General features: G+C 49.4%; 1 long non-coding RNA gene across 1 annotated transcript; it reads right to left on the bottom strand.

The window, feature by feature from the left end:
- Positions 1-15,484: 15,484 nt before the first annotated feature.
- Positions 15,485-20,851, bottom strand: LOC147113692 (uncharacterized). The gene is made up of 2 exons (XR_015079258.1): positions 18,353-20,851; positions 15,485-15,961 (listed from the first exon to the last, which is right to left on the bottom strand). It is a non-coding gene; the product is annotated as an uncharacterized LOC147113692 (long non-coding RNA).
- Between the last annotated feature and the right edge of the window lie 2,858 nt (positions 20,852-23,709).

Here is a 23,709-nt window from a genome sequence, read left to right as displayed (position 1 = left end):
GCTATTAACAAGTCAGTTTTTTCCCAGAAATCTTCTATTTATGCCAGGAAACTAATTAAGCAGGTTATTTGTTTTTACACATCATTACCACACTGAACAACAATGCTCATCTCAAAGATAGGAACTTTGCATGTATTCTAAAAACACTTTCATGTAGAGCTACAACCGAGAGGTGTCAGCTGTGGCTCAGTTGATAGCACACTCACCTCTGAGTCAGAAGGTTGTTTTGGCTCAAAGTCCCACTGCAGAGACTTGAGTACAAGATCTAGGCTGACACTCCAGTGCAGTGCTGAGGAAGTGCTGCACTGTCGGAGGTGCCGTCTTTCAGATGAGACGTTAAACCGAGGCCCCGTCTGCTCTCTCAGGTGGATGTTAAAGTTCCCGTGGCATTATTTGAAGAACAGCAGGGGCGTTCTCCCCGGTTGCCTGACCGATTATTATCCCTCAACCAACATCAGGAAAACAGATTATCTGGTCATTATCACATTGCTGTTTGTGGGAGCTTGCTGTGCGCAAATTGGCTGATGCATTTCCTACATTACAACAGCGACTGCACTTCCAAAAGTATTTCATTGGCTGTAAAGTGCTTTGAGACATCCTGAGGTCATGAAAGGTGCTATATAAATACAAGTCTTACCTTCTTTTACAGGTAAAAGCTCTTCACTAAGCTATCTGGGTAAGCAACTTCTTTGTAAAAGGGTGCTGCATAAAGACAATAGTAGTATGATAACAAAAACAGAAAATGCTTGAGACACTCAGCAGTTCAGGCAGCATCTGTGGAGAGAGAAACAGTTAACGTTTCAGGTTGATGACCTTTCACTTTCAAGTAGAAAGATTTTTCACTTTCATGGGGCAGATTAACCCTTTTGAGTACTGAATGTCTTTGGAACTTGCATGTTTGTTAACTGCCAAAAATGAATGCCACCTGAATGCACAAGCCCTAACTTTTCCTGGTGTATTTAATGGGTAATTAGCGGGTAAGTACCACAACTTCACGCCTTTATGTGCTTGAATGCCGAGTCTCTCGGTGGGGTACCGGTGTAGCGAAGCTTCTGGAGGAGCAGGCCAGCTTGGACAGTAACTTCCTGGATTCCTTGTTTAACTCCACATGTGCGGGTGCTGGATGTTGCTGTCCGATTTACTCCATAATAACGATAATTGCTGATAGCCTCACCGTTGCTCTCAACACAAAATCCGGGCCATGAGGTGCTGTTCCTCAAGCTTGTGTTGAGCTTCATTGGAACAGTGTTGGAGGCCGAGGACAGAGAGGCCAGTGTGGGAGTGGGATGGAGAATAAAAGTGGCAAGAGACCGGGAGCTCAGGGTCACATTTGCGGGCAGATTTGAAACCTTAACTGATCTTTCTCTTTCAATTGTAGATTGAGTGCTGTGTATTTCATAGAAGCATAGAATCATACAGCACAGAAGGAGGCCATTCGGCCCATCCAATTAGTTCCATCCCCTGCCATGCGGCGCCAAATAAAATTAGAGGGAACATTGCTGCTCTTTCCCCAAAGTCCTGCACATTTTTCAATTCTAATTAGACATCCAATTTCCTTTCGAAAGTCACTATTGAATCTGCTTCCATCATCCTTTCGGGCAGTGCATTCCACATCACAACAACTAACTGAGTCAAAACAACTTCTCATCTCCACCCTGGCTTTTTTGCCAATTATATTAAATCCATGTCCTCTGGTTACTGACCCTCCTGCCAGTGGAAACAGTTTCTCCCAATCTACTCTATCAAAACCCTCATAGTTTTGAACGCCTCTATTAATTCTCCCCTTAACCGTCTCTGCTCTAAGGAGAACAACCCCAGCTACTCCAGTCTCTCCTCATAACTGAAGTCCCTCATCCCTGATAATTCTAGTGAATCTCCTCTGCACCCTCTCTCAGGCCTTGATTTCATTCCTAAAGTGCGGTGTCCAGAATTGGACACAGTACTCCAGCTGAGGCCTAACCAGTGATTTATAAAGATTTCTGGTGTTCTCTATTTGTATTCGAGATTTATAGCATGCATAGGCCTGGAATTTCCTTGCAGCGGATCCTGTTCCGCCGCTGTAACTTTAGCGGAAGTGGGGCGGAAACCCAATTTGCTCGTATAATTGGGGTTTATGCCACACTTCTAGTGATGTTATGGGAGTGGAACGGGAACGGCTCTGAGGAAATTCCAGCTGTGAGTTTTTTTTATCCTCTGCAGATGTTGTGTTGAATGTAAAGGCTCTGGGAGGTGGCTGTGCCTGGCGCAATGCCTATCGGGGTTATCAACACTGTTTACACGTACCAGTCATGCACCTGGGGATTGGTAAATTCTTTTCCCAAAGAATACAGAGTTAGGAGGCAGAGTAAGTTGTGTACATGGGAGCGGGAAGTTATAAAAGGATATAAACAGACTAAATGAGTAGATAAAACTATGGCAGATGGAGTTCAATGTGGGGAAATGTGAAGTCATCCACTTTGAATCTGAGAAAGACAAATCAAAATATTTTAATGGTAAGAGACCAGGCGCTGTGGAGGAGCAAATGGATTTAGATGTCCATGTACACAAATCACTGAAAGCTAGTGTACAGGTACAAAAAGTCATCAGAAAGGCTAATGGAATGTTGGTCTTTATCTCAAGAGGGCAGGAAGGCAAAAGTGAGGAAGTGATGCTTCAGTTGGACAGAGCCTTGTTCAGACCCCATCTGGAGTAACTGTGTTCAGATTTGGGCACTGCACCCCAGGAACGATATATTGACCTTGGAGGGGGTGCAGCCCAAGTTCACCAGAATGATACCAGAGCTTAAAGGGTAAATTATGAGGATAGATTGCATAAGTGTGGCTTGTATTCCCTAGAGTATAGAAGGTTGAGACGTGATCAAATCGAGGTGTTTAAAACAATAAAGGGATTTGATAGGGTAGATACAGAGAAACTGCTTCCTCGGATGGGGGAATCAGAACAAGGGGGCTTAATCTTAAAATTAGAGCTAAGTTAATTAGGAATGAAATCAGGGAGCACTTTTTCACACAAAGGATAGTGGAAATCAGGAACTCTCTCCCCAAAAGGCTGTGGGTGCTGGGGGTCAATTTAAATTTTTGAGACTGAAAGGTAGATTTTGTTAGGTAAGGGTATCAAGGTATATGGAGCATAGGCAAGTAAATGGAGTTAAGGTATACATCAACCGTGATCTCATTGAATGGCAGAACAGGCTCGAGGGGCTGAATGACTTACTCCTGTTCCAATGTTCCTCTGCTCTTTTTTTGTGCTGTTACTTGGTAACTACTTAAAGAGACAATCACATCTTTTATCTATACTTACCTTTCTCTTCAGTTCTCAATTTAAAAGCTTGTTTATATGGAAGGGTTACAAGTTTCGGGTCTGCACTTTTTTTCCTTGAGTTCAACACCTCGAATGTCCTTATTTCAGTCCAGTTTCTAATCCATAAATCAACATCCTGTGGTAAACCACTTTTATCGTTCACTATCGTTACACTATAGTTATCACTGTTATATCGTTACTCTATGGTTATCACTGTTCACACTGTTGTATCACTATACGAGGTCGCCTCTTGTCACGCTGCTATACCTGGGCTGACCACTGCTGACTCCGCCCATGACTCCACCTACCTGCCCAGGTATAAAGGTAGTCGACTGGCTGGCATTCCTCCTTGTTGTATCCGATCACCCACGAGGGTGGGCTCTGTTATTTAGCCAATAAAAACCTATAGTTACTTTCTTAACTCGTCGCTTTTCATTGGATGAATTGATAGGTATATCAATTTTATTGGCTAAATTTTAAAATGTCGACACTTGAGCAGTCAAACGACCAGCCAAACGATCAGCCAAGCGACCAGCCAGACACCCAGCTACAACAGCCACAGCAGCCGGCTTGGCTGCGAGCCCTCAGACCACCGTACCTGGACCTAAACCCACAGGCAGCAAACTCAGCCCTCGACTTCGAACACTGGCTGAGCTGCTTCGAAGCCTACCTGGGAGAATCCGGCGTGCCTCAGAAATCCATGCTAAGAGTTCTGAACGCCCAAGTGAGCCCTAAAGTATTCGCACTCATCCGGGACCTTAAAAACATACGAGGACGCCATCAACCGGCTGAAAAGACAGTACCAAACCCCGGTAAATTCCATGTATGCCAGACACCTCCTAAGATCCCGCTCGCAACAGCCAGGAGAGCCCGTGGAGGAATTTTTACGGGTGCTACAAGCACTCGGCAGAGACTGTAACTTTAAAGCGGTAACGGCGGCAGAAAATACTGAAGACAATGTCCGCGATGCCTTCGTGAAAGGCCTGCGGTCCGACTACTCACGGCAAAGACTACTGGAAGCAAGGGACCTCAACCTGGACAAAGCTGCAGCCCTCGCTCTCTCTCTAGAGGTGGCCCATCGGGACCTCGAGGCATACTCAAGGTACTGTAACTCGCGACCCTGGGACTTGGGACCGACCCCGACCGCGATACCCCCCGCAGCAACCCCCCTGGGACCTACCTCAGCGTCGGCGTCCCGGACCCGATCGAGACCGCCACCCCCGGTACCGGCTCCGATATCAGACCCCCGCGATCGGGCCGCCGGCTGCTTCTTCTGCGGCCAGGCGAAACACCCGAGGTCGCGCTGCCCAGCCAGGAACTCTACCTGCTCAAACTGCATGAAGAAAGGCCACTTCGCTAAGGCCTGCAGAGGTGGATCATCAGAGGCCAGCAGTGCCTCATGCGAGCTGTGGGGGCGGCCATCTTCCTTCAAGGCAACAGAGGCCAGCATCCCCACATGTGAGTCATGGGGGCGGCCATCTTTGATACAGGCAACCGACACCAGCAGTGCCTCATGTGAGTTATGGGGGCAGCCATCTTCTCCGCCATTTTGTCCAACGTCGTGGGAGACGCCATTTTACCCACCACGCCCGACCGCCACCGTGCCTCTAGACCCGACTACCACCTCAACCGCAGGCTACAACAACTCGCTCAGCTATACACTAGCCTCCGTCACACTGGACCAGGCCCGCCCGCATCACCTGTCCAAGTCGATGATGGACATCAAAGTAAACGGCCACGCCACGACCTGCCTGTTCGACAGCGGAAGCACGGAGAGCTTCATCCACCCAGACACGGTGAGCCACTACTCCCTCCCTGTCCTGCCAACGCGCAACCGGATCTCGATGGCATCGAGGTCACACGCCACAGACATCAGCGGCTACTGTGTTGTGACCCTGTCGGTTAAGGGTACGGAGTATAAAAATTTTAAACTCCTCGTCCTGCCCCAGCTATGCGCTGCCGTCCTACTAGGCCTAGACTTCCAATTCCACCTCCAAAGTGTCACGCTAGCATATGGCGGACCCCTCCCCCCACTCACAGTCGACAACCAGCAGATTTTAAACCGCCCACCGCGTAACACCTGCGGCCTATCCACCCTCAAGGTCCCGCCACCTTCCCTGTTCGCTAACCTCACCCCCGACTGCAAACCCGTCGCTACCAAGAGCAGGCGGTACAGCGCCGGGGACAGAGCTTTCATTAGCTCTGAGGTGCAGCGTCTCCTGAAGGAGGGCATCATCGAGGGGAGCACCAGCCCCTGGCGTGCCCAGGTCGTGGTCGTTAAGACCGGCAATAAAAACCGCCTGGTCATCGACTACAGCCAGACCATAAACAGGTACACCCAGCTGGATGCATACCCCCTTCCCCGCATATCTGATATGGTCAATCAGATTGCGCAGTACCGGGTATTCTCCACCATCGACCTTAAGTCGGCCTATCACCAACTCCCTATCCGCCCTGAGGACCGCCAGTATACAGCCTTCGAGGCGAACGGCCGCCTGTACCACTTCCTTAGGGTTCCCTTCGGCGTCACCAACGGGGTTTCGGTCTTCCAAAGGGAGATGGACCGGATGGTTGACCAGAACGGGCTGCACGCCACGTTCCCCTATCTAGATAACGTCACCATCTGCGGCCGCGACCGGCAGGACCACGATGTTAATCTGGAGAGATTCCTCCGTACGGCCCAACGGCTGAACCTCACTTACAATAAGGATAAATGTGTGTTTAACACCTCGCGCCTTGCCATCCTCGGCTGTGTAGTAGAGAACGGAGTCATCGGCCCCGACCCCGAAAGAATGCGCCCCCTCATGGAGCTACCCCTCCCCCACTGTCCAAAGGCACTGAAGAGAACCCTAGGGCTCTTCGCCTACTATGCCCAATGGGTGCCCAATTATGCGGACAAAGCCAGACCCCTCATGAAGTCCACATCCTTCCCCCTTACGGAGGAAGCGTGCGCAGCCTTCTCCCTCATTAAGGGAGACATTGCCAAGGCCACAATGCACGCAGTGGATGAGTCCATCCCCTTCCAAGTCGAGAGCGATGCATCCGACTTCGCCCTAGCCGCCACCCTTAACCAGGAGGGGAGACCGGTGGACTTCTTCTCAAGGACCCTACAGGGCCCTGAGATCCGACACTCGTTGGTCGAGAAGGAGGCCCAGGCGATTGTGGAGGCGGTACGACGCTGGAGGCACTACCTGGCAGGCAAACGATTTACCCTCCTTACCGACCAACGTTCGGTCGCTTTTATGTTTAATAACAAGCTGAGGGGCAAAATCAAGAATGACAAGATCTTGAGGTGGAGAATCGAGCTCTCCACCTATGATTATGATATCTTGTACCGGCCAGGTAAGCTGAACGAACCCCCCGATGCTCTGTCACGAATTACATGCGCCAGCGCGCAAAGTGATAGACTTCAGACCCTCCACAACGACCTCTGCCACCCCGGGGTCACCAGACTTTACCACTTCATTAAGGCCCGCAACCTGCCCTACTCCATCGAGGAGGTCAGGACCATGACCAGGAACTGCCAGACCTGTGCCGAGTGCAAACCGCACTTCTTTAGGCCGGACAGAGCAAGCCTGATCAAGGCCACCCGCCCCTTCGAGCGCCTGAGCATCGACTTTAAGGGGCCCCTCCCGTCCTCTGACCGTAATGTGTACTTCCTCAACATTGTTGATGAGTACTCCCGTTTCCCCTTTGCCTTCCCCTGCCCAGACATGACCAGTACCACGATCATTAAATGCCTGAACGACCTCTTCGCCTTGTTCGGGTTCCCAAACTATATACATAGTGACCGGGGCTCCTCCTTCATGAGCGAGGAACTCCGTCAGTTCCTACTAGCGAGAGGTATTGCTGCAAGCAGGACCACCAGCTACAACGCCCGAGGGAACGGCCAGGTGGAAAGAGAGAACGCGACGGTATGGAAGGCCGTCCTCTTAGCCTTAAAGTCTAAGGGCCTCCCAACCTCCCGCTGGCAGGAAGTCCTCCCGGCAGCGCTGCATTCCACCCGGTCACTACTTTGCACTGCCATCACCGCCACCCCCCATGAATGAATGTTTGCTTTCCCCAGGAAGTCGACTACGGGAACCATGCTACCAACCTGGCTGACCTCTCCGGGGCCCGTCTTGCTGCGAAAGCACGTGAGGGCCCATAAAACGGACCCCCTGGTCGAGAGGGTGGACCTCCTGCACGCCAACCCCCAGTACGCCTATGTGGCATACCCAGACGGGCGGGAGGACACAGTCTCCTTACGAGACCTCGCACCCTCGGGCACTCCGGAGACACCACCTTCACCCCCCCCCACCACCCCCCCAATTCCAGCCCAGGTAGACGGCATGCCGGAACCCCACGAGCCTTCGCCGACCACGCAGACACCAGCATTAACACCGGATAATGCAACACCGCTGCTGCGACGATCAGAAAGGCTTACGAGGCCTCCGGACAGACTGACATACCAGAACTGGTAGTACACTTCACCCCGCCGGACTCAAATCTAAACAAGGGGTGAATGTGGTAAACCACTTTTATCGTTCACTATCGTTACACTATAGTTATCACTGTTATATCGTTACTCTATGGTTATCACTGTTCACACTGTTGTATCACTATACGAGGTCGCCTCTTGTCACGCTGCTATACCTGGGCTGACCACTGCTGACTCCGCCCATGACTCCACCTACCTGCCCAGGTATAAAGGTAGTCGACTGGCTGGCATTCCTCCTTGTTGTATCCGATCACCCACGAGGGTGGGCTCTGTTATTTAGCCAATAAAAACCTATAGTTACTTTCTTAACTCGTCGCTTTTCATTGGATGAATTGATAGGTATATCACATCCCGAACAACTTGTGTGTTTCTGGGAGTTGACCCCTTGTCAGCTGACTTCAACTTCACAGCAACATCATAATATAAATTAACCTCAAAATCCCTTCCAGGCCAAATAGGTTAATATTTTGAAATGTGACAAGTATTTGTACTTTTGCAAAACAAAATTGTAAACCTGCTGTTACAGAAGGAAGGAGATAGTTCATGAGTTGCAGAGAGGGCCAGACCTGGCACAGCTTTCCTCACTTACTTCATTCAACTCCTGAGAGGGTCAGTTGGCAGCTATACAGAGATTTCTTCCGGCATCATTAGTAACATAAAGGAAACTATCCATTTTAAAGGCTCAATGGAAAATATTTGTTTCTTGGTGTTAGGAGAAGGAATAAAACTCTTTGTGTTGGGTATCCTTACAGGCACTTATATTTACAGTATTTGGTCTCTCATGTGAGACTTAATCAGTTCTTCAAAGGTTCACGTGATGAACCTGTCAGCCCTGTCCAATGTTCCCATTAAGCTGTGCGGCTGAGCAGTGGTCTGGCGGTCCCGTGCAGACGGCTCACCGGCTTTTAAATAGAAAAACCGCACATGCGCGGAAATTTGAATGAGCTGCACCCAAGAAAAAAGAGAGGGAACATTTCCCCTGTCCCATTGAAAATTCAAGCCTGGAATTTGAGTGATGTCACCATAGGAGCACTTGTGGCAAAACAACTAAGTGACTTACATAATTGCCTGTAACCAATGTTATTACCTCTAGCATTAATTGTCTGTAACCAATGTTATTACCTTTCAAGTTGGCTCTGGTTAAACAGAGCTAGATCGACAACATCGCGATCTGACGCGATGACGTCATCACGTGGGTCACGTGACGTCCCCTTCGGTGGGAAACGTGATGACGTCATGACGTCAGAGGTAGAGGGCGGGACCAGCCAGTCCTCATGCGGATTGAAAGAGAAAAGACCTGTTTTGAGCTTCTCCTGTAGTTTCTTGTTTTGTAAAGTTCTTAGACAATAAATTCAGTTTGTTAACTTCCAGTAAGTTATAGATTCTTTGTTAGGAGTGCAGAGACTCCTACATTGGTGACCCCGATTCCTCGCGATCATTTTTCGCGGTGAACGCCGAACACAGGCCAGTGATGGAGGCCAACGCGGTGGCCTTGAAGCTCCCCCAATTCTGGGAACAACAGGCAGCCTCTTGGTTTGTGCAAGCCGAGGCGCAATTTGAGCTCCGCAACATCGTTCAGGATCAGACCAGATATCTCCACGTGGTCTCCACCCTCGAGAGCTCGACGGCGTCGAGAATCATCAGCCTGCTGGAGAGTCCTCCGACTGCTGACAAGTATGTTGCCATCAAGACACGATTGCTGCAGGTATTTGGTCTCACCAAAGCGGAGCGCACTCGCCATTTACTGGCCCTACCAGGGTTAGGAGACTCCAAACCCTCGGAAATGATGAGTCATATGCTGACTCTCCTGGGGTCCGAGCGCCAGCGCTTTCTGTTTTGCGAACTGTTCCTTACTCAACTTCCTGAGCAAGTACAGGCGTCCCTCGCCCGAGCAGAAACCGCAGACTGCGTCGCGCTCGCCAAAGAGGCGGATAAGATTTACGCAGTCCGGCAATAATACTGCGCCCTCGCGCAACACCCCGCCATGAAGAGCCCGGCCCCGGCTCCGACAAAGGCGCCTCCGACGACCAGTTTCTGCTACTACCACGCTCGTTTCGGCCCGAAGGCCCGCTGCTGCCGCTAGCCGTGCACTTTCGTTACCAGACCGTCGAATAGACCGCCATGAGTCATGCACGCCGGTCCCGGTACTTCCCCCGCTGCCGCGATGGCGATCGGTGCTTCCGGGAATCTCACCTACGTAACCGACTCCATCTCCAGCCGTCGTTTTCTATGCGACACGGGGGCGCAATGCAGCATACTGCCCGCCTCGGTCATAGACCTTCGCTCCGGCAGCCGTGGTCCCCCTATGCAAGCGGCCAACTGGGGTTCGATCCGCACTTGCGGGAAGCGCCTCGTCCGAGTATGTTTCGGTGGACAGTTTTTCAGCTGGAATTTCATCACCGCTCAAATCTCTCAGGCCCTGTTGGGTGCTGACGTTTTAGGCGCCAACGGCCTGTTGGTGGACGTGAAAAATCGATGCCTTGTTCGCGCCGCCACGGTCGACGATATTTCAGGGACGCGCAGCATGGCTGCGTCACACACGATTTCATGTGCGCGGCCGCAGCCCGAAGATTTCGCCCGGCTCCTCGAGGATTTCCCCGAGCTGACGAAGCCCAACTTTTCGGCTCCGACCGTCAAGCATAGGGTGGAGCACCATATTTCGACTACCGGCTCACCCGTTTACACCAGGGCGCAACGTTTAGAGCCCAGTAAGCTAGCGGCAGCAAAGGCGGAGTTCGCCGTGATGGAAAAAATGGGGATCATCCGTCGGTCCAGTAGCCCCTGGTCCTCCCCACGCCACATCGTCCCCAAGCCCGGCGGGGGATGGCGGCCCTGTGGGGATTATCGCCGCCTCAACGACATAACGACGCCCGACCGCTACCCCATTCCCCATATACAGGACTTCTCAGCACATTTGGCGGGGACGTCCATCTTCTCCAAAATCGACCTCATCCGTGGTTACCATCAGGTGCCAGTGCACCCTCAGGATGTCGAAAAGACAACGGTAATTACCCCCTTTGGACTCTTTGAATTCCTGCGAATGCCCTTTGGGCTTAAGAACGCGGCACAGGCATTTCAGCGCCTCATGGATTCAGTCCTGCGGGACCTTGACTTTCTGTTTGTTTATTTGGACGATATTCTGGTTGCCAGCACCTCCAAGGAGGAACACCTCAAGCACCTTCGGGTCCTTTTCAGACGGCTTCAGCAGCACGGCCTCATTGTTAGCTCGGACAAATGCCATTTCGGCCTATCGCAACTGGATTTCCTGGGCCACCGCATAACCCCCACGGGGGCAACGCCACTTCGGGTCAAGGTGGAGGCAATTGCGGCGTTCCCAAAACCGAAATCCGTGAAAGCTTTACAGGAGTTCCTGGGGATGGTTAACTTCTATCATCGTTTCATCCCCAGGGCTGCACAGCTCATGCGTCCTCTATATGAGGCCCTCAGAGGCTCGACGGGAAAGGACCCTGTGGTATGGTCACAGGACATGGATCGTGCTTTCGAGGAGACGAAAGCCGCACTCGCCAATGCGACCATGTTAGCACACCTCCTGCCGGGAGACACCATCGCTATCACGACGGACGCGTCAGACTACGTGGTGGGGGCCGTCCAGGAGCAGTGGGTCGATGGCGCGTGGCAACCCCTGGCCTTTTTTAGCCGCCAGCTACAACGGCATGAACGCCGGTACAGTACTTTCGATCGAGAGCTGTTGGCTTTGTTTTTGGCCATCCGCCATTTCCGTTTCCTCCTCGAAGGATGACGCTTCATCGCGTTTGTCGACCACAAGCCATTGCTGTTCGCAATGGCCAAGTCTGCGGAACCATGGTCGGCTCGGCAGCAACGGCAGCTGACGCACATATCGGAGTTCACCACCGACATCCAGCATGTGGCCGGTAAGGACAACATCGTCGCCGATTGCCTATCCCGCGCCGCCGTCCAGGCCGTCCAATTGCACATTGATTACGCACAGATGGCGGTTGACCAAGTGGACGACCCGGAGACCCAGGGTTTTCGTTCGGTTCCAAACAGCCTCCAGCCGAGGGATGTGCCTTTCCATTCCACAGGTACCACTCTGCTCTGCGACGTTTCGCTGAGTGCACCCCGTCCGATCGTCCCGTCTAAATGGCGTCGTACGATTTTCGATGCCTTACACGGCCTATCGCACCCTGGGGTGCGGGCATCGCAAAAACTGCTGGCCTCCAAATTTGTATGGAGGGGAATATGCAAGGATGTCAGGGACTGGGCAAACACTTGTGTTGTTTGCCAACGATCCAAGGTGCAGCGCCATGTCAGAGCCCCGCTCGCCACCTTCGAGATCCCGGAACGGCGATTTGATCATATTCACATCGACTTAGTGGGACCACTCCCACCTTCCCGGGGCTTTACGTACCTTTTGACGATGGTGGATCGCACCACGAGGTGGCCGGAGGCAGTTCCCCTGATGTCCACCACATCTGCGGACATTGCTCGAGCTTTCGTTTCATCCTGGGTAGCCCGTTTTGGTGTCCCTGCGGACATTTCGTCGGCTCGGGGGCCGCAATTTTCGTCCGAACTGTGGAACAAGGTGATTTCCATGTTGGGCGTTAAACTCCACCGCACTACGGCCTATCACCCACAGGCGAACGGCTTGTGCGAGCGGTTCCACCGCTCCTTGAAGGCGTCGCTCAGGGCCAGCCTGCTGTATGCATCCTGGGTCGACAAACTACCGTGGGTGATGTTAGGACTCCTCACGGCGCCGAAGGAAGATCTCCAGTTGGCGGCGGCGGAGATGGTTTACGGGCAACCGCTTCGAGTCCCAGGTGAATTCCTGCCGTTACCTACACGACCATGGTCCGCGGCCACACAAAAAGAGACCCTCCAGGATGCGGCCCGCTGTTTCTGCCCAGTTCTGACCTCACAGCACGGTTTGCTTTCGTCCAACGTCCCGGGGGAGTTGTCGAAAGCCAAGTTCGTGTTTGTGCGCCAGGACGGCCATCGTACCCCACTCGCACCGCCGTATGCCGGACCCTTCAAGGTTTTGCAGGCAGGGGACAAGAGTTTCGTGATTGACGTCAGGGGCAAACCGGATCACATCTCTGTCGATCGCCTCAAGCCTGCGCACCTGGATCTCAAACGACTGATCGAGCTGGCGCAGCCTCCGCGTCGCGGCCGGCCGCCGGCCGCTACCACACCTGACACCGCTGTACCGCCTACCAGTTCGCCGCCTGCTCAGCGTTTTCCCCTCCGGGAATTTCGGAGTCGGTCTAACAGACTTGTCCGACCTCCTCAGCGATTGACTCTTTTCGTTAAAGACAATTCTGGGGGGGCGTATGTGGCAAAACCACTAAGTGACTTAAATAATTGTCTGTAACCAATGTTATTACCTCTAGCATTAATTGTCTGTAACCAATGTTATTACCTTTCAAGTTGGCTCTGGTTAAACAGAGCTAGATCGACAACATCGCGATCTGACGCGATGATGTCATCACGTGGGTCACGTGATGTCCCCTTCGGCGGGAAACGTGATGATGTCATGACGTCAGAGGTAGCGGGCGGGACCAGCCAGTCCTCGTGTGGATTGAAAGAGAAAAGACCTGTTTTGAGCTTCTCCTGTAGTTTCTTGTTTTGTAAAGTTCTTAGACAATAAATTCAGTTTGTTAACTTCCAGTAAGTTATAGATTCTTTTTGTTAGGAGTGCAGAGACTCCTACACACTTAACATATTCATATCAAATTTCTCCCTCTGCTATTTCAATGGCAGCACCAACACATTTCAAATAAATGAATTAACATCTGCATTAAAATATTGGAGGGAAGGACTTGCTACAAACACACTAAGCGTTCATTTGATAACATCGCTAGCAATCATTTCAAGGACACCCATGTGGAAAATAAAACTGTTTGTTCAGCCCGTCACATCTCTGTGGAATTAGAAACTTGTCCGTTGCAAGCTCCTGTCTGCTCCATTTGAACTCATGGTTTAGTGTGATATTCAGCTTATTAAAGCAGTGATCTTATTCCCACTCATGCAATCAGTGAGCTTCATACTTTTGTAGCAGATCCATCTTTTGCTAATTTGCATTTTAAGATGGAGTGGGTCAGTGACCACGTCAGGAGCTTATGGCTGAAGTTGTTATGAATTTTGTTTGTCACAGGAAATATGTTTCAAAATTTTACCTGCACAGTATGCTTTGCGAGTAGGACCTTGGCATTCTCTATAGACAGACCTGAGTACATCTGTTTACTTGGCACTTTGTCTTATTTTATAACAAAACTGCTTAGTTGGGTTGCAGTATGTAAGAAAGACTTGCATTTATATAGCGCCTTTCACAACCTCAGGACGTCCAAAAGTGCTTTATAGTTCCCAGGTACGGTGTAGAGGATAAGGGGGCGAAGACACATTTGAGTCAGATCTCCACTCCCACTAAGCCGCACACTTGTTTCAGACCCCCGTACCCTATGGAAGGCCCCGTCAGGAGCCGACCTGTGTTGAGGGGGGGAGGCCAAGCTGATAGTGCAGGGCAGAAATTTGGGTAATCCCAGCCCTTTTCACTGTCTTGAGCTGGAGGAAGGTGGGAGGAAGAGGAAAATCAGCCATTGGGTGGTCAGATATTCCTGATCCGGGAAATCCTGGCAACTCTTTTCTAAAGTATAAAAAGAGCTGTTCCGATTGAATCTGAAAGTTCGCAAATCTCCAAGAGAAGGAAGCGGTCAGTTTGAAGCTTCCAAGAGATAGGTTAGATTAGTAATGGCTCCAGCAGTGGTAAGAAACTTTAGAAGAAAGTAAAAAATGTAACCTAGAAGATTACAAAGTTAGCTTGGCACTCAGGAGTTGTGATCCTTGTATTGTTGCTCCACTCGAGTTAGGTGGAAAGATTTCTCCTGTAAGTATAGAACTATATGATACAATTGATATTTGCTTGTTTGTCTTTAATTAAATACATTTGTTTGTGGTTTTAAACTTAAAACAAAGTCTGAAAGCTTTATTTGTTTATCAAAGGGGAGAGAGATCCTATGATGATATAGCTTAAGTCCAGTAGCTAAAAACAGTTGAGTTTTTTATTTCATGATGTAAGAAAAGTGCCCCGTGAAATTGCCCGAAGGGTTGTTTTTGAGACTCATAGGGGAAATACCCTGTAAACTGCCTGAAGGTGCCCATACAATAGGAGTTTAGCTGATTAACTGAGGACTGGCAAGCAGGTAGTTAATACAGGCTTCCAAACATTGAATACAGGCTTTTAAGCAATTAAGTCATAAAGTCATTATCCTTGGCTCAGGTTCAGGGAAGCAGATAAGAACATAAGAAATAGGAGCAGGAGTAGGCCATACGGCCCCTCGAGCCTGCTTCGCCATTCAATAAGATCATGGCTGAACTTTTAGACCAACTCCACTTTCTCGCCCTATCTCCATAACCCTTGATTCCCTTATTGCCCAAACAACTATCGATCCCAGTCTTGAATATACTCATCGACTGAGCCTCCACAGCCCTCTGGGGCAGAGAGTTCCAAAGATTCACAGCCCTCTTAGTGAAGAAATTTCTCCTTATCTCAGTCCTAAATGGCCGACCCCTTATCCTGAGACTATGCCCCTTGGTTCTAGACTCTCCAGCCAGGGGGAAAACAGTCTCTCAGCATCTACCCTGTCAAGCCCTCTAAGAATTTTATACATTTCAATGAGATCACCTCTCATTCTTCTAAATTCCAAATGTAGGAAGTCACACAACACCAGGTTATAGTCCAACAGTTTTATTTGAAATCACAAGCTTTCGGAGCGCTGCTCCTTCGTCAGGTGAAGTGAAGAGTTGCATATGAGTGCGGAACTTGGCTATCAGTTTCTGTGTTGCAGGAAAGGATGCCCCGGAGCATGGTACATTGGCGAAACCATGCAGACACTGCGACAACGGATGAACGGACACCGCACAACAATCGCCAGGCAGGAGTGTTCCCTCTCAGTCGGGGAACACTTCAGCAGTCAAGGACATTCAGCCTCTGATCTTCGGGTAAGCATTCTTCAAGGCGGCCTTCGAGACACACGACAACGCAAAATCGTCGAGCAGAAACTGATAGCCAAGTTCCGCACTCATGAGGACGGCCTCAACCGGGATCTTGGGTTCATGTCACGCTACATATATCCCCACCTGACGTAGAGTCATCCAGACTTGAGTCGTCGTTGGCGTGTTCTCTCTACACAGATGTGGCCGGACCTGCTGTGATTTCAAGCAAAAAAAATTTTTTTTGTTTTTTGTTTTTCATACAGACCCCAGCATCTGCAACATTTGACCCCTTGTGACCCCACCTCATTGTTCTTTGATGTAATGTTTTCCTGACTGACCTGTTTGGACACCATTCACACCTTTGATTGCTGTGATTATCTCTCTGCCGAGGTGTGATAAAGGGCAGTTAGAAAGATTACCTGTAATCATCTGGCAGTATTCTCTGACTATATATGCTGTGCTTATATGCAACTCTTCACTTCACCTGACGAAGGAGCAGTGCTCCGAAAGCTTGTGATTTCAAATAAAGCTGTTGGACTATAACCTGGTGTTGTGTGACTTCTTACATTTGTCCACCCCAGTCCAACACCGGCATCTCCACATCATGACTGTATAATTGCAGCAAGACTTCCTCACTCTTATACTTCAACCTCCTTGCAATAAAGGCGAACATACCATTTGCCACCCTAATTGCTTGCTGTACCCGCATGTTAACTTTCTGTGATTTGTGTACAGGGACACCCAAATCTCTCTGAACACCAACATTTGCTAAAGAAGCATTTAGTGAGTCATAAATAGGTCATGACCCCTCTTTTGTGTGAATCCCTTTGTTAAAAATAAGGCTGGGTGGGGTGGGTGTGGGTGGTTGTAAAAGTGGAGCTGATCAGTCTGGAGATCCATGGGTCACTCAGGAGCAGAGTTTTTCTTTGTGTTGGGAGTGGCAGCATTCTTTCTTAATCTCTCTTTGTTAATCAGAAAAAGATTTGATTTCCTCTATTCTGTAAGAACCTTTACCGAACAGATGCCATAGAGTCATAGGGCGAAAAATTGAGTCGCACCCCTTTTGGGGTGCTAACTTCGCCGGGGCGCTACGTGCCACAGCGCCACGCGGAGGGGCGAGTAAGGAGGCCAGGGGCGGGAGCGGAGGCAGGTGCTGGCAGGCCGCCAGCAACAAAAATGGCCACCCGGCACCTCGCCTTTAAATAGCGCCGCCCCGGCCGCAGGTAGGCCCCCCTGACCCCATTGGACATAACGTCCGGCAGTAAGTCAGGGGGCGCTACCGAAGATCGCAGCGGGGGCGCTGCGCATGGTTACCGCTGCCGCTATCTTCCTGCTGAATTTCATGGGAGGCATTGGTGGTACCGTGCCCGGGTGCTAGTTGCTTAGGGCGCTAACAGGAGGTGCAAAGCAACCGAATTTTTCCCCCATAGAGTCATAACGGCACAGAAGGAGGCCATTCGGCCCATTGAGTCTGTGCCGGCTCTTTGTAGAGCAATCCAGTCAGTTCCATACCCCTGCTCTATCCCCGTAGCCCTGCAAGTTTATTTCCCTCAAGTGCTTATCCAGTCTCCCCTTGAAAACATTGAGTGTCTCCGCTTCCATCACTTCTATCGGCAGCAAGTTCCAGGTTCTCACCACTCGCTGCGTAAAAATGTTTTTCCTCACATCCCCCCGGTATCTCTTGCCCAAAACCTTAAATCTGTGTCCCCTAGTCCTTGTACCATCAACTAGTGGGAACAGCCTTTCCCTGTCTAGCCTATCCAAACCTGTCATAATCTTGTACACCTCTATCAAATCACCCCTCAACCTCCTTTGCTCTAATGAAAACAAATCCAGCTTCTCCAACTTGTCCTTGTAGCTAAGATGTAAGAGATATAATTACCAGTGCAAGGTATTTTTAAAGACAGAGAGTGTTAGAGGTCAGGAGCTAAATTGTGGCTACACTAGCTTGTTACAGGCAGAGCTAGGAGTGTCACTTAATTGCAAGTAGTCTGAGATCGAGAAAGGTGAGAGGGAAAACAGCTCCGATATTGTCACTCGCGTGCAAGGTGGGTTCAATCGGAACCGAAGATCCAAGTGAAACTGATAACTTGCCCACAAAGGGTTTCATCAGCTCAACACTCCAGTAGCTGACACCTACATCCTAGGGAATGAAGGAGATTGACCCAACCACGCCACTCGTGAGGATGAGGTCGTGTAAGCACTGAAAGTTGTTAATCACATTGTTAATCACGTGGAGTTGAGTCAGTTGATAGACTGGCTATTCAAAGCTGTTAATGTGTCAACTATCTAAGGACTTACTCACCAATTTATAACCCCAAGCTCTGGTCACTGCAATTGCTAATACTCAGCATCCATTAGCGCTGGTTTACAATGATACACTGAATTGCTTGTGTACTACTCTTTGCTGCTCGTTTTGTGAAGTAACTCAATTCATTAATAACTTGCTAGTCAACGGCTAGGTCGCTCGCTAACATTTATGCATGTGTATTAAGCGATTGTGTACCCAATTTTAAGTTGTGATTTGTATCCAATAAACAGCGATTAGTGCGTGACTTATGGTCTGGCTTCTTATTTGATGATTTGGCATCTGGTGTTCCTCACCTTGAAGACATTGGTCGGAATGTTTTCCTTCTGAGTCAGGTCGGGAACGCAATGTCTTGATCAGCCTGCTCATCAGAGCGACTTTAGCGTAATGGCCCCTATTAAAGCAAGCATGCGCATTTCCTGGCCCTATTAAATGGTGCAGGTCTGATGACATCATCGATGACTCATTTCCAGTGCTCATAGTTAAAGCAGCCTTGCACACAACTCATTTGAAGGTTGGTAAAGGAGTGTGAAAGGAGCATTGGAAAGGTTGGAGTTACTGTGGAAAGTGAGAACTATGAATAACCAAAGGCAGAGGGCTGCACCCAGCTTTACAGATGCCTCACTGCATATTCTGGTTGAGGCAGTAAGAGCACACAGGGAGGTCCTCTTCTCAGCAGATGGGCGCAAGAGACCACCCCAAGAGACCAAAACCACCTGGCTGGAAATAGCGGAGGAGGTCAGCAGCACGGATGTCATGAGGAGAACCTGGATTCAGTGTAGGAAGAGATTCAAAGATCTCATGAGGTCAGGAAAGGTGAGTGCAATGCCACACTCACCTTCATCCTGATGTGCCTGTCGCCACATCCCCATCACTCTGCCTTCCCAAGCCTGCTCCTGCATATCCTTACACCAACATACCTTCCAGGTCCACCCTTCCCTCTCTATGTACATACTCACATCCCCATCTGACTAACCACCCCTCACACTCACCCTCATCCTAATGCAATTATAGCAAGTAACACCACAGAAGGAGGCCATTTGGCATTGGCACCCCACTCCCTCATAGTCACCCTCTACAGATGTAACCCATCTATTCCTCACACTCACTCCATCACTCTCAATCAAACTTCTCTTCTTTCCCTCCTTGCAGGAGAAAAGAGCCCACAACAACAGAGAGAGAGGGAGAGAACCGGAGGTGGCCCTCCAGTCTTAGCACACCTAACAGCAGAAGAGGAGGGGGATCTAGAGATCTAGGGAGCTCAAGAGACACTGCGGTGGGAGAAGGAGAGGGAGGGACATCCCAGCAACCTGGTGACAAAATCACATCTCATACAGCCACATATGAATTAGGAGCAGGAGTAGGCCACTCAGCCCCTCGCGCCTGCGCTGCCATTGAATAAGATCATGGCTGATCTGATTACTCCACATTCCCGCCTACCCCCGATAAACCTTTCACCCCCTTGCTCACCAAGAATCTATCTACCTCTGCCTTAAAAATATTCAAAGACTCTGCTTCCACCGCCCTCTGAGGAAGAGAGTTCCAAAGACTCACGACCCTCTGTGAGAAAAAAATTCTCCTCATCTCTGTCTTAAATGGGCGACCCCTTATTTTTAAACAGTGACCCCTAGTTCTAGATTCTCCCACAAGAGGAAACATCCTCTCCACATCCACCCTGTCAAGACCCCTCAGGATCTTATATGTTTCAATCAAGTCACCTCTTACTCTTCTAAACTCCAGTGGATACAAGCCTAGCCTGTCCAACCTTTCCTCATAAGACAACCCACCCATTCTAGGTATTAGTCTAGTAAACCTTCTCTGAACTGCTTCCAACGCATTTACACCCTTCCTTAAATAAGGAGACCAATGCTGCACACAGTACTCCAGATGTGGTCACACCAATGCCCTGTATAACTGAAGCATAACCTCCCTACTTTTGTATTCAATTCCCCTCGCAATAAACAATAACATTCTATTAGCTTTCCTAATTACTTGCTGTACCTGCAAACTAACCTTTTGCGATTCATGCACTAGGACACCTAGATCCCTCTGCATCTCAGAGCTCTGCAATCTCTTTCCATTTAGATAATATGCTTCTTTTTTATTCTTCCTGCCAAAATGGACAATTTCACATTTTCCCACATTATACTCCATTTGCCAGATCTTTGCCCACTCACTTAACCTATCTGTATCCCTTTGTAGCCTCCTTATGTCCTCTTCACAATTTACTTTCCTACCTATCTTTGTGTCATCAGCAAATTTAGCAACCATACCTCTGGTCCCTTCATCCAAGTCATTTATATAAATTGTAAAACGTTGAGGCCCCAGCACTGATCCCTGTGGCACACCAACCATCTTGCCAACCAGAAAATGACCCATTTGTGCCTACTCTCTGTTTCCTGTTAGCTAGCCAATCTTCTAACCATGCCAATATGTTACCCCCTACACCATGAGCTTTTATTTTCCGCAATAACCGTTGATGTGGCACCTTATCAAATGCCACCGGTTCCCTTTATCCACAGCACATGTTACTTCCTCAAAGAACTCCAATGCATTGGTTAAACATGATTTCCCTTTCACAAAACTATGTTGACTCTGCCTGATTACCTTGAACTTTTCTAAGTGCCCTGCTATAATGTCTTTAATAATAACTTCTAACATCTTCCTTATGACAGATGTTAAGCTAATAGTTTCCTGCTTTCTGTCTCCCTCCCTTTTTGAATAAAGGAGTTACATTCGCTATTTTCCAATCTAATGGAACCTTCCCCGAATCTAGGGAATTTTGGAAAATTAAAACCAACGCATCAACTATCTTACTTGCCACTTCTTTTAAGACCCTAGGATGAAGTCCATCAGGACCCAGGGGCTTGTCAGTCTGCAGCTCAAACAATTTGCTCAGTACCACTTCCCTGGTGATTGTAATTTTCTTGAGTTCCTCCCTCCCTTCCATTTCTTGGTTTACAGTAATTTCTGGGATGTTACTTGTATCCCCTATAGTGAAGGCTGATGTAAAATACCTGTTCAATTCAACTGCCATCTCCTTATTTTCCATTATTAATTCCCCAGACTCACTTTCTATAGGACCAACACTCACTTTGTTAACTCTTTTCTTTTTAAAATATCTATAGAAACTCTTACTATCTGTTTTATTATTTCTAGCTAGCTTTCTCTCGTACTCTAATTTTTCTCTCCTTATTAATCTTTTAGTCATTCTTTGCTGTTTTTTATATTCTGTCCAATCTTCTGATCTGCCACCCATCTTTGTCCACATGGCACACAACAGTCACTCATATGGTGACTGATGTCAGCAGCCGGTGAAATGTCATCATGTGCAAAATAGTAATGTTACCCATTCTTAATATAACACTTCTAATTCATCTCTGCTCTCCCACAGGTCCATCAACTCCCCTCCCCCCACCCCCCTGCTCCCCACTGTCCAGCCGCAGGAGGAAGAGGACTCCTCAGAGGAAACTCCAGCCTCTGAGGGTGCACCGTCAGCAGACCCAAGCATGGCCAGCAACCAACGCAGATACGTACACCTTGGTGGGTCCTTTGCGCCATAGACTAGAGTTGTCACCTGGTGTCTCACAATTCACAAGTGAGCAAGAGCAGGCGGTGTTGACAGGGACAGCAGTGGAGACTCCTCACTGGAGGGCGCCGGATTCTCCCAGCTCTGCTCAGCTGCATGCAGACGCTGAGCCTCAGGGGCCATTGAGACCATATGAGTGACTGTTGTGTGCCATGTGGGCAAAGATGGGTGGCAGGTCAGAAGATTGGACAGAATATAAAAAACAGCAAAGAATGGCTAAAAGATTAATAAGGAGAGAAAAATTAGAGTACGAGAGAAAGCTAGATAGAAATATAAAAACAGATAGTAAGAGTTTCCTGGAGGGGCAGCAATAATTGCATGAGGCTCTGGCATCTTTTGCAGCTGCGATGTCTGCAAATGTGCAGGGAATGGAGGAGTCCATCTCCAACATGAGCACCACCATGTTGCAGGCGATGAAGATGACGTGATGTTCCATGGAAAGACTGGCCACCTGCATGGAGCAGCAAATACGCCACTCACATGAGCACATGCTAGCAGTGGACCTGAGATGAAGAAGTTGAGGGCAGTGGTGACTTTGACAGCCACTGGTAAGGAGTATCCACCAGGTCCTCTGGGCAGCAGGTCTTGTTCCAGCAAGCTACAAATGTCTGCGACAACCTGGCGTGATAGCCTGGGCCTCCTGAAGCACTGCTGCTCAGTCATGTTGAGGAAGCTCATCCTCTGCCTGTATACTCTGTGTTGGGGGTATCGCCTCCGGCTCGCTGTAGCCCTGAGTTGCCCCCCTCTCTCCTGTGGAGCATCAGGTCATTGAGGTGAAGGTTGCTGTTGTGGTTGCTGTTGCTGCTGGTGTGGCTGCTGCTGCTGGTGGTGGGGCTCATCTTGTTCCGATCGGAGGTCCAACGTGAGACAGTACAAGCGGCATCCATGCTGATGTAGTAGATGGCAGGTAAAGTGGAGGTGAGAGGGCCAATCTCTCAATGTTGTGATAGTGAGTAGAAATGTGGTGAGAGTGGCTTCCGAGGTTTCAGAAATGACCTGCAAACTGCTGACACCCAAATCTGTGGACAAAATGAGGCCTTTCCATGAGGCAAGTAATGAGATGTAATGTTGCAGTATTGATGTGCTTTTCCCAGCTCTCAATGAATGAACTCACCAATGACCACTGAGCTTCCACCGCCCCTTCACAAGTGAGGTACCCGAGCTGCGTGAATCCCGTGCTCCTGCAGTGAAACTCAGATTAGGTGTTAAATCACTCTTAAGAGTCTGTAAACAAGCACTTAATGATTTCAGTGAAGTTGCCCACCTCTGTGGATCGGGTCTGTGGTGCGCCTTCAAAGCTGCCTGAGTTAAATGCTCGAGGCGGCGGATTGACAGCAGGCTCCTCACCCACTCGCTATTTCTGGCATTTTTATTCCCGACCCGCCCCCAAACCCGCTCGCGTGGCAACGGGAAAATTCCGGCTATTGTCACTTTCCAGATCTGTGCCCATGTCTCCCGCACCTCCACCTTTGAATTTTAGATCTAACCACAAACTACCATAAGAAACTTTTCAACCATTTTGAGTATAACATCATCGTCAGAAAGCTTGGCACAAATGTTCCAATAAAATTCAGACTATACCCTGCACCTCCTCTTCCAAGTTACCTAGTGAAGAGCAAAAGCTGCTGTGTTTCATCCTTGGAGGAGCCGAGTATAGCTCGCCTACATTCTCTGAGCCCAGGAGGGGAGTTACATAGAAACATAGAAGAAGGAGTAGGCCATTCGGCCCTTCAAGCCTGCTCCGCCATTCAACGAGATCATGGCTGATCATCCAAACCCTAGCACCCGGTCCCTACACCGACAGCCATCCCACACAAACCCTATCCCCGTAACCCCACGTATTTAGTCCCCCCTAACACTAAGGGCCAATTTTTTTTTTTTAAATCATGGCCAATCAACCTAACCCACACATCTTTGGACTGTGGGAGGAAACCGGAGCACCCGGAGAAAACCCACGCAAACACGGGGAGAATGTGCAAACTCCACACAGACAGTCACCCGAGGCCGGATTTGAACCCGGGTCCCTGGCGCTGTGAGGCAACAGTGCTAACCACTATGCCACCG

Source organism: Somniosus microcephalus, chromosome 8, assembly GCF_052327205.1.
Source record: "Somniosus microcephalus isolate GS21.2 chromosome 8, FLI_Smic_1.0, whole genome shotgun sequence".
NCBI classification, from domain to species: Eukaryota; Metazoa; Chordata; class Chondrichthyes; order Squaliformes; family Somniosidae; genus Somniosus; species Somniosus microcephalus.
Note: the sequence above shows the minus strand (reverse complement) of the source record. Positions and strands in the feature narration are given on the sequence as shown.